General features: G+C 34.9%; 1 protein-coding gene across 4 annotated transcripts in view; it reads left to right on the forward strand.

The window, feature by feature from the left end:
• PCDH11X (protocadherin 11 X-linked) overlaps nt 1-12480 on the forward strand; it is a 670304-nt gene that overhangs the window by 4610 nt on the left and 653214 nt on the right. The gene's annotated exons all lie outside the window — the stretch shown is intronic.

Genomic DNA, 12480 nt, shown 5'->3' on the forward strand with positions numbered 1-12480 from the left:
AAAAGCCCACCCCAGATGCAGGGGAGGTTTCATTAAGATCCAGGAAAAGTGAATGTAAAAAATAATATTGTTATAAAAGAGCATGGAATTTAAACCTGCAGATAAAATCGAATCATGGTTCTGACAGTAAACAAGAAACTGTGAAGAGTTGTGTCATTGCTTTTCATAAACATCCTGTTGAATATTACTGTATTTCAGATACTCTTAGAAAATAAATGTTCTTCCATAGATAATGTAAGACTTCCTCATCCAACATGGTGAGAGCCAAAGATTCTTGTCTGCAAATGCATTTCTATTGGAACAGGGCCTTGAATAAATCTTGCATTATGAAACAGATATAGTTTAACATCTGACGCTTGTCTAGGTATCGAAGGTATTGTTGTATAGGAGTTTGGATTGCATGAATGACAGAACTTAGGCTATTAAACAGCAAGTGCTTTACTTGGGAAGATTCAAGGGAAGTTCTTTTGAAATTAATGTTGTTTCCCTTTACGTAAGTTGTGATATACAACTAGGACTGTATCATGACAAACAAATCTATGTAACCAGCTCAGCAGAGCCAGATATGTTCTCAGAGACACAAATGAACCTTGAAATTAATGGCGACTTCCAAATTTAATAGTGAAATTATCAACAGAGGCAGTCCATTGTATTTAAAACTCATCACTGTGGGGCTAGATAGGGCAGTTCTTTGTGCTAGGAAACTTTGCCTGCTCCATTTACCTGCCAGGGGAACATCTTGCATTGTATAAGGCTTTGATTTGATAGGGCTGTTTAAGGGAATGCTTTTCTGCTTCCAAGTTGGTATGGAAATCATATGTCACTGGTGATGTAGTCTGCAGTGTTTACATGTTACATCCTTAAGGATATAGTGTTATTATTTTTGTAAGAATTTAATTAGTAGTTTTGTAAGCTTTCTGCTGTCTACCGAAGCAGCAGGATATACATACTAAGTAAAAAAAAAAAAAAAAAGCAAGTAAAATTTTGCAATGCTTTAGGCACAGTGTATTTCATTTAACCAACTGCTTACACCATTAATATTACAGTTCCATGTGAGCTTGTTAAATTAATGAATGTGTACACATGGAAATCTACAGTCTACCAGACTTGTGATCACAACCCTGGAAAGCCACACGCAGTCTTCTTTGCAGCTTTAGTTCCTGGCAAATATACATAGATGCCTACCAAAAGAAACGTGGCAAATGCTATTTGGAGAATGGCACAATTACAGATTCCATTACAATGTGGAGTAGGATAAAACTATTAAAAAAAGTCACCAGCCTGCCACTAGCCTATATCTGGAATTTCACTAGAAGGTCACGTGTTTTGATGGTCCTCCTGGGAAAGTAAGTTTCCTTACTTTGAGCAGAAAAGGAGTTTAATTTCTGCTACTGGAAGTCATCGTTTAAGCTCTTGTTTAGTCAGTTGTGCAGGATTTGTGATCACTTCTATAATTTGATAAATACATTTCATCCTGTTTCTTGACAAACAAGTATGGAACTGTGTTCTAGCAGGCACACAGGTAATTTTGATGACTGATTTTACTTAGGTGTACTGGTAAGGTTATTTTTTCCTGAGTGGGAGGGTACCTTCAATGGGAACCATTATATTCAGGAGCAGGTTGGATTCACATACTGCAAGGAGATTTTAATCAGACAATTACTACATTTATGATTAAATGCTGATGTTAAATATAGGAAGGATGTGCCACAATGTTCCCTAATCTTGGTAGGGAAAAGTGCAGAAGAACTCCAGTGGTTTGAAATGTCACCATTAAATAGTGATGTAAGAGCAGCTCTAATCTTTATATGGAACACTGGACTCAAAATCTGAACTATAGCCCACTGTAGCAGCTTTTTCAAGTTATAGTTGATGCAAGTGGTTTATAAATATATTCAAGATGTAACCAATGAAACTAAAGTTACAATTAAATTGAATAACTATATTTGTCAGCCATTTAATTGACCCTTGGAAAATTCATGTGGCAATGTGTTGATTAAGATCAAGAACACAAGGTAACAGAGTAATAGTTTTGGAGATGAAAAGCAGGAATTATATGCATAAAATTCATTTTCTGTTCATCTTTCTGCGTTGTTCACATTCAAGACTTTATCAGAATAAATGGATTCCTACTAAGGGTTTTGTAATGATTTCCTGTTCTCTGAGAAGTATAATCAGAACCATGATGTTAAATGCTTGCCAGATTAGTGTACATGCATGTCTGATTATCAAGGAATTCTTCCTAAAATTAATGTTCAGGAGATCAGTATCTTCATGTCTAATGTATAACTGTTTATGTTAGATCTATCTGAGAAATGCAAATTACAGAAGACATCTCAGATATTCCTGATGATAAAACTCTGAAGGACACTCCTACATACCCTTAAATAAGTGCACTTAAATTGTGTATAACCTAAAATAATGATGACTAAAAAATTGAACTATCACAACATTCTTTGTTTTCACATATTCTTACCTAATTCATTGTTCATGTATAAGTCCCTTAAAAAGGCAATACATCTAGGACAGCAGCATTCACTATGCCTTCTTAGCAAAACTTATCTTTAAAATACCTCTAAGACATTTACAGAGTTATGAGTTATCAGTCAGATATTTTTGACACTGTGTTCATTTTGGCTATCAGTGCATGTCTTTAAGAGCTCAGTTTTACTTACGTAGATTGTTTATGAGGTTTTAAGAACTACTCTGAAGGAACTCTTATGTGTTATATAGTGTAGGTCTGAGACGAGTTCATGGAACATTAACTCAATGTGTTCCAAGTTTGAAAGAGCCTAAAGCTTGTCTTTTCTCAAGAAATAAACATATGTATATACAGCACAAGTTTTGTTAAAGACTATTTAAAGAAACACTTTGTACCTTATTCCTGTTTTCTTATTTTTCTTTAATATTGGGAGCACTAGAACTAGTCACCATCTGATATTTGAAAAATATTGCAACTCAAGTAACTCAAGTGTGATTATTCTACCAATAATGGGTGATCACGTTCTTTTCACTGAATCTTTTCTATTCAAAACACTTAAACAGAGAAGAAGGAGAAGCAAAAGAATTAGAAAAGCTATGGTAGAAAAGAATCTATTCTAGTAAGACTGTATGGTATCACAATTTGTGTTCAGTTTGGGGCCTATTACCTCTTATTTTACTGTCTGCATTTTGTGTCTCACTAAACAGGTAAGTTTAGGCACCAACCAGCCTGTTAAGTTATGTGAAAGTTGAATAAAGATGAATTGGATTAAACAGAGACAGTTTTAATTAACACTTTTTTTAAACCTTCTGTCTTCTGTTTCCATTCATGGGGCTCTTTATCTCAAAGTTTGGGACACAGAAATGTATTTGTTTGAATCTTGACCATGTTTAGAACTGGTCTTGAATTCAGAATAGTTTCTCTGCATCTATTGCTTCTCTTCTTGTCAGTGTGAGTGATGGAAAGATGTGTGGTAGCAGAAGGCTCACCCTAACTAACTGTAGTTAAGCTGAATAGCCAGCACTGTATAAAGTCCTTGTTATATTTTGAAACAATCACAGTAAGCATGTATTCCAGTCAGGAAAAGAGATCACTTACTTTTACTTTCTGTCTAAACTTTAAAAGCCAGTTAGACAAACTGACACAAATAAACACAAGAGAAAGGTTTCATTTATTAAAAAACGAAGAAACAACAAAGAAACAAAAAAACCTGATTGAAATTTCTGTGAATTTCTGATAGCTGAACTTGGTTTTTATTGATTAGAGTATGGTGTGCTAAATCTGAGACCTTTTTTTACTATCCTTTAAGGTGGAGAAAAAAATGGGCTGCTAAATTAGTTGCAATAGGACAGTGCTTTAGCAATTGTATCTCATTGCAGAGCTCAAACTCAGTAAGAAACTGAGTTTGTTTCCAGTTTTGTGTTTGAGGGGTGCTTCTCTGAATATAGAGTAGGGTATTTCAAAATTACTCCCCAAAACTTGACAAAATAAATATTCAGACTGTTTAACTTCATACAAGATATTATGTAATTTGTTCAGTGACTGCTTGCTACATATGCTTTTCATCTTGGTAACTTAAAGCAGGTTTAAGTTTTGGTTAATGTTGTTTAACATCAGTGGAAAAACATAAGCAAATGGAACATTTTCCTTCTAAGTTTGATAAAAGCCTAATCTGGTTTCAAATAAGTGCCTTTTTTTGTTGTTGTTATGAGTCCCCTTTACACTTAACATCTGTATTTTCACTGATCTATACTTAACAAAAATGAGTACTTAAAAAATCATGGCTGAATCAAAAAATAACGAAACATCAGTCTGCAAAAATCATTTACGGTCTTAGTTATTTATATATAATTCATTCTGACAGGTACAGTACTTTCATGTTTTATTGTGTTAGAAACACTACAAAAAAATCACTGAAAAAAGTTTAGAGTAAGTGATTTAGATGAAGCTGGCAGGTGGTGTGGTGTATCTACTGCAAGATAACTGAATTCTAAAATCTCAGTCACTTCTGAGAAGGATCTGTGCCTTGACTTTGTCAGTGCTAACCAAACTGGAAGGTAACGATTGATGGATGCATCAAACAATCAACAGAAGCTACTTTCTAATCAGCTTAGGATACTTTGGTGATTAAAGTGACAATTGGATCAGAAATTCCCTTCAAATGATATCCATGTGATTTTATGTATGAATAAGGAATATGCATCAGCATGAACTTACAAGTATGTCTGACTAGGAAGACAAACAAATAATGAAGAGGGAAGTCAAAATTTCAAAATACTCTTGGAAACAGCTTCAGTAATCTATTATGGGAATGATGTTAGTCAGGTCTACGAAGGATCCTCTAAAAGGCAACCCCAGTTGTAGTGAATAGTTCTGTCAAGATGGAGAGTTGACAGAGGTATGATTTTAGGCTAAGTTTTGAATGCCAGTTAGCACTAAGTCAGATTCCTTTTCCCTTTTCCTGAACCTAAATCAGTGTTTTAAACTGAGTTTCTTAGCAATGAAATTCAGCCCTGGATAGGTGTGAATTATTTGAAGTTCAAAGGTAAGATGATGTTGGCAGTAAACTAAAATACTTCAAGCAGCTTCTCCTTTGGTTTTGCATAATACAAAAGCACTCATTTAATGTTCAGAGGAGTCCTTGGAAAGTTTCAAGACTTGACTTAAGGCTCTTAGCAACCTACTGTAACTTAGAAACTTTGGGCAAGTTTGGCTTTACTGCTTCTCCGAACATATCTTCTCTTGTGAACTTACCTATGATCCTATGATTCTATGAAAAAGCCAGGGACTCCTCCATATAAGTGATACGTTTTCACTGTGTTTTGGGTGGTTTTTTTTTTTTTTTTTTTTTTTTTTTTTTGTTTTTGTTTTGTTTTGTTTTGTTTTGTTTTTGTTTCGGTTTTGTTGTAGTTGTTTGTTTTTTGTTTTTTTTTTTCCAGTTCAGGAACTTGCTATATCCTTGTGACTCTGATTGTTCAAAGGGTAGTAAAGAAGTGATGAGCAGGACAGGAAGAATTACTGGTGAACAGGAGGGTAACCCACGACACAGGAGAGAAATGCTATTTTTGTTCTTGGACTTGGATCTCAATTTTGTTTGCTATTCCTGTCTCAGTGTGTGCTATCTGATGTAATTTTTGGAGGCCTCCTTGAACTGAGGTTATAAAGACAGGTCTACACTTCTACAAGTCATCTGTTCACTGCTTTTGTACAGTGCTGTTCTAAATACAGTTTAAAGTGCTGCTTTTGATCTAGGAAACACTTTTTAGTTTTATTTCAATTTCTGAGGAAGGCTTGCTGCATGATTTAGTTCTTCTTTAAAAAATAAAGGTAAAGCAGAAGTCTCTGCTTTATAAACACTAAAGCCCAGGGGAAGAAAACCTGACACCAATTCTTTACCCATGGTCCTGAAAGACCTAAGTTAGTTGATATTCAGAGCTGTATGACAAACCTGTTAATCCATGTTTTCCTGAGGGTTTTCTGGAGTGGACACATTAGATGGAGTGTAATTTTGTTTGTGTTTGTGAAGAGCATTCTGCTGATGCTTCATATTGATGGTTAAGTACTCTTTAGTACAAGAGTATCTGAAGGTTGACTGACATTACATGTCCACTGCAGAAATGTAAGAAACGAAGTTTCTGAAAAGGGACTTAACATATTGTATGAGATGAATGGATATGAGAAAATAAGGTAAGGCTCAGAAGATACAATATGTTTATGGACAGAAATGTAAGTATGCTGGAAGAAAAAAACACTGTAAATTAATCTAAAGTTCTTACAAATAAATGTATATGACCAATAATTTTTAAACTAGTCAAAGGACTGCCATCTTCTAGAAACCCCAAAAATGAACAGTTTTGTTCAGTTTCCTTATTCTGCTCAATTATCATTAACTCACTGTGTCATTGCTTCTAAATAGTATTCAGTGATGGTAATGAAGTAAGTGATCTAGGTTCACCAAGTAAAGAAACTGGAGCAGGTTATGTCGGGAGAATGTGTTGTCCTTGTCCTTGGAACTTTTCAAGATCAGACTGAATAAAAAGTTCAGCAACCTACTCATACTTCATGGTTGACCTTGCTTTGAGCAGGAGGTTGGGTACCTTACTTGCATAGGTCCCTTCCAACCTGGATTATCCTATGATTTCATGTCTTATTAGCTCATAGGTATATATACTAGAATGTGTAATGAGCCTTCAAGTTTCTTCCCTAAGAGCATGCAAATACTGTAGGCTGGTATTTACAAGTCTTTTAAAACAGATCTGCAGAATGATATCTTAAATGGCTGTTTACTTTTAAGGCATTTGGAGACTCTTGAACTTTTTCAACTGGTTTCCTAATCTCCAGAATGGAATAGGTATCAATGAGAGAAAGAATTTTGTCAGCTTGCCTTGGTTAATGTTGCTGTCCTTTTTTGTCTTCTTTTACTCCATGCTGTAGTTCTGGTGCAACAGTACTTGCATTTTCATATGTGACTGTACAAAGCCAGGTACCTTTTTAGAATCCTTACCGTTATTAAGACTTTAATTTATTCTTTGTCTCATCATGGAATTATTTGGCAAAACAGGCAATCAAACCAAAATTGTGCACTGAAAAGTAGTAAAGATATTCTCAGTCTGAACTACATTTCCTTTCCTTTCCTTTCCTTTCCTTTCCTTTCCTTTCCTTTCCTTTCCTTTCCTTTCCTTTCCTTTCCTTTCCTTTCCTTTCCTTTCCTTTCCTTTCCTTTCCTTTCCTTTCCTTTCCTTTCCTTTCCTTTCCTTTCCTTTCCTTTCCTTTCCTTTCCTTTCCTTTCCTTTCCTTTCCTTTCCCTTTCCCTTTCCCTTTCCCTTTCCCTTTCCCTTTCCCTTTCCCTTTCCCTTTCCCTTTCCCTTTCCCTTTCCCTTTCCCTTTCCCTTTCCCTTTCCCTTTCCCTTTCCCTTTCCCTTTCCCTTTCCCTTTCCCTTTCCCTTTCCCTTTCCCTTTCCCTTTCCCTTTCCCTTTCCCTTTCCCTTTCCCTTTCCCTTTCCCTTTCCCTTTCCCTTTCCCTTTCCCTTTCCCTTTCCCTTTCCCTTCTTCCTTCCTTCACATTTTTAGTATTTTCTACTCATGATTCTTCTTCCACCATTTAGTTATCCATTTTGTTTCTTCTATCAGAACAATAACCCTTTCTCTTTAAAAATACTTAAAATTTCCTTCAATATTTCAATAAATCTCTGCTGTCTGCAGTTTATTTGTAGCTGCTTGGTCATTAAATGCAGTTGTTATACAACAATTGACTGCTTCCTGTTACACTGAGGAAAACCTCTCAACCTAATTATATGTTTATCTTAATAAATGGGTGTAAAGGAATGTATTGCATTTGAACCACAGACCATCTCAGTCTGATGTTTTGAGATTCCTTGGATTTTAAATAGGCATCAACAACAGATGGTATACAGGGAAGTGGCTGCAAGGCCAATAGGCTAAATCAAAGTTTCCTTGAGTTCCAAGAAGTTCCTGTATAGGAATGGTTTTCCAACAACTTGAATTTGACCATGAAGTTCTAATGTAGAGTATGTTGCAAAACTTCCTAAAAATGCAGAATATTCCACAGGAAAAATGTATTTCATAAAAATAGACCTGTGACGTTCACTAGTTGCTTTTTAGCATGTATTTTAGATGCGGGGCTTAGGCTTGCTTCATGATGATCAACCCTGTTAGTGCTGAACATAAAAATGTCAATATAATTTTTCAGTTTCAGCAGAAAATCATTTCTGCTGCTTTTTTCCTCCTGTGTGGAGGAAGGGATGAACTGGTTTTCTATTACTCTTTATCATTTATGTTTTCTATTTTTGCCATCAACTGGGAACATTTCCCAATTACTTTCTTTCCATCTTGTATTCTGGGACGGGCTATTCTGTAAGACAAATCTTAATGAAAGAGATGCCCCGATGTGCCGACATGAAATAGTGGTAATTCAGCAAAAGCTGTTCCTTGACAGATGATCAGAAACATGGTCAGCTTTGGATATGAAGTGAGCTACTTACACTATTCTGATACTAATCCAGACTGCCTCTATAAAGATATTACATGTATTCCACTCTAGAAACTTAATAGTAAATGTTCTGAATAAGGCACATGCATACGAACAGATTCTGTTTATTGTTACATTAGTGCAGCTAAAAGAAAATAGTGTTATGTGAATATAAGCTGGTATCCACACAGAACCCTGGCAGTTGTTTTGATCCTTTCTTTGTTTGAGTCAGCAAATTTTCTTTCAAAAGATACTTCATTTCAATCACAGCTATGCAAGATAATGTGATTTAAATGTATATTTGACATCATGGATAGTATATTTGTGAGCTGCATAAACGGGTAAATCACAGATTTTCAGTTTCTGTTGGAATATGTAATACATTCATTATTAGAAGGCATTAGGAACAATATTGGACTATTGTTTCTTGTAAGAGAAGAAAATCCTGTTCAAGTTTTTAATGAATCTCTTGAGAGAATGATCAGATTTACAGGTTAAAATAGCTGTAAACAATCTACTGGGAGTAGTCATTAAAGACAAGATGAATGGGAGCTATCTGTATTTATGAAGGAGAAATTTTGAAGGTGATCTACAAGCCAAAAATATCTTTAAATGGTCTCCAGTGCTGCAGTATGCAAGGAAATACAAAGTATGGTTACAAGTAAGTCTTGTTTGTGAGGTGAGATGTGGTAACCTAAAAAAATCTCCAAACAAAATAGAGAGAGACAACATTGATCTGAATTTGTATGAAAGAAGCCTGAAAAGATTATTTCCTTGGTTTCTAAGTTAGGAAAAGCATTAGAGTTGAAAGAAAAACAAAACTTATTGCACAGTCACTCAACTTGGAGAGCCTAATGTTAAAAATCTGATTTTCCAAGTTAAATAAATATTAATTAAAAAAAAATCTTAGATGAAATAGATGAATTCCATGAATACAGCTTAATCCTCTGGTGAGTTACTTTTTCTGTAAATCAAAAAGTGACAGCACAGGAGTGCTAAAAGGCTTTCCTTTCCACAAGGCACTTCAAACCTTTGATTATTCACTCAGGCTTGACCAAGCCACAAGCCAACTAATGATTTCATCACAACTCTTAAGTTGTGATGAAATCATTTGTTTAATTGTTGCTTTTTCCTCTGAAGTATTACAGATGCAGAATTTGGAATGCATTGTGAACAAAAGAAAAATGTAAATAAACATTTCTAAATTAAGTACTCAAAATTTGTTGCTTCAGACTTTCAAATTGGTCATCTGAGATGGTGTAAACATCTTATTGCCATGAAAAAAAGCCATTCTGTTTGTTGTTTGGGTGAATTTTGGCTATAGTTTTGTTTTGTTAGTGTAACTCTTGAATGGATCGCAAATGTACTGAAAACCTGGATAACAACAAAACATGAACTGTGTTCTAACCACATCTGTTGAACATAACAATTGTAGTTTTGCATTCATTCAGCTTTTGAAGAGGTCATACCCTTTGCAAATAATATGCATGAAAAACTGCTGTATTCACAGTGCCTCATCATTATGAATAGCGTGCATTGCAGCTGACACAGCCATTCACAATGTTCTGTGCATGACTGTGAATCTGGGTTTTTTGTCATACTAGAAATATTCCAGAGTCCAAAATAAAAGTAGCAACAGCAGGATGATCGATGCTTCTCAGAACTATTCTTAGTATCTTGTAAACATTACCTGCAACATTTTTCTTTTTCTCTTTTCTTTTTTTTTTTTTTTTCAAGATATGTGTATGTGCCTTTATGTTTTTGTATTAAAAATACACGTGCATTACTTTTACATATGCGTGATCATGCTGTCATTATGAAAGTTATTACTTCTATCCTTGGTCTAAGCTACACATTGGGCTAATGGGTTTTGAGAAGGCTTCTTCATGAGGTGTTGCCAGCAAAATTCATCTCTGACTGGAAATACCCATGTGTAGAATCCTCTTGAGCAGACTGCCAGTCATGGGGTTTTTAAATGTGTGACAATGAATGTAAACCAGGGCAAGAATAAGGACATCAAGTCTGTTCTGGCTTAAGACTGAAATATCACAAAATGTAAAGGAACACACTCGTTCATGCAGAACTATTTTTGTGATGTAGACAGTTACTAAAAGATGATTAATGATCTTGTGCTTTCTAGCAGCATTGTCTTTGGGTATATCTTAAAAAGCAGTGTCATTGTTGCAACCTGTTAGATTTAATGTTCATGTTTCTTTTTATTATATGACTAAAAAGCATTTTGCCATTTTTCATGTACCCACTGTTCCCTACCTTTCTCTGCCTGTTTGTCTCACACTGACTCCTTCTTTCTGTGAGTAGAGACCCTAAAAGCAATATTTCTTGTTATGAAGGCAGTATAGGTACTGAAATGTTATTTAAAGCCCTGTGACTGTTTCCTTTACAAAGGCTTGCAAGTATTTTAGGAAAAATGCCAGCTAGTGCACAGACAGTTTTGCTCTCAGAACCCAGTGTTAAGGTTAACAAGTTGTAAATAGCTACATGTTGCCATTATCTCAAAACCCTGCTGTTTTTAGGACACAGTGAGGAGTCTAATAAGAATGTATTGCTTTTTAAAAAATTTTTTTTTTTTTCTTCTTTTTCTCCTGCTTTTGTACAGAACTTACAGAAGTGTAAGTTTCAAAATTTAGATGGGCAGTGATGGGGTCTTACAGTCTTGATGAAATTCTTTCGTCTTACCGACAAGTGTGACAATGATTGAACTGAGATGGGGGAAAAGCACAACCCAAAACTGCCGCTGTCCCTTTCAGAGCTATGCATATTAAGGAATCTAATTGCAGAGTAATTTATTTTTCCACAAAATTAAATTCAGCGTTAAGAGAGCTGAATATATTTATATGTGCAAACACTCATATGCATAAGATTTTTTACAGCAGAATAAATGTGCACATCTTGATTGATGTCTGTTGAGCTCTGTTGACATAAAAAGCAGGTCTTATCTATTACATATCATTCAAAGTTGCAGTATCTACTTTTCAAACAGACAAATTCTACATTGCGCATTAAATCAAACAAGGTAGTTTCAGTGCTTAAGAGCCTTTTAGTTTCTTCTGAGATGATCTAATGTGTTAAATTCTGGATGTTTTGCTCATTGAAGTAGCCAGCTTTGGAAGAAGATTGGTAAATGTCTCCTTATTAGTATATTCTTGTCATTAAACAATTGATATGAACTTGACACTGATCCAGGAATAGTTAGTATACTATATATGTACATAATTTATGTATATATGGTTAGTTCTCCCTGGTCATTTCTTTTCAAAAGAAAGCTGCAACACTGAACATTAAAAAACATTAAACTTGGGTGAACTGGGAAAAGAATTGAAACTTGATGTTTTTCAAACTGTTAATGTTTTATATCTGAAGATGTAGAAAACCATCATATAATTTGATTTGAAAAAGAATGAAAATAGTTGAAGTAGACATAGAATAATAATAGTAGTAATAATAATAGTAATAATAGTACTAGAAGAGTGACCAGTCTAACAGCCTACCTAACCAGCAGCAATGAAGTTCCCACAAGAATTCTCTTTGCACGAGATTTTGATATGTCAGACTAAGAAAAAGAAAACAAACAGAGCAAAACTTATGGCTTAATGTTCTGTGTCAGGAGCTGATGTTCAGTCAGCAATTAGGTTTTGCCCATTTTAGGTGAGAAAAGGATTAGTTCAGGGAAAAAAAAAAAAAGTGAGAGAGTACATTACATTACTCAGGAGCACCATAGTATGCCACTGTTTGGGATATACTGGACCCTGCCTTAAGTCTGGAAAATTTAGAGTTGAAAAGAACTACAGAAAGAAAGAGTTAGAGCAAAGTCCTACCTGAAAATTTCATAAAGACATGGCAATAGATACACATGGTCTGAACACCAAAGAACTGAAATGAATGTACTGTAATACCAAGGCAAAGTGCCAAGATGAAGCATAAGTTTTCAAGGAAACTATGACACCGAATCTTCATAATAAAGAGAAGATTTGAGGCAAGACATTAAAAT

The sequence above is a fragment of the Excalfactoria chinensis genome, chromosome 4 (assembly GCF_039878825.1).
Source record: "Excalfactoria chinensis isolate bCotChi1 chromosome 4, bCotChi1.hap2, whole genome shotgun sequence".
NCBI classification, from domain to species: domain Eukaryota; kingdom Metazoa; phylum Chordata; class Aves; order Galliformes; family Phasianidae; genus Excalfactoria; species Excalfactoria chinensis.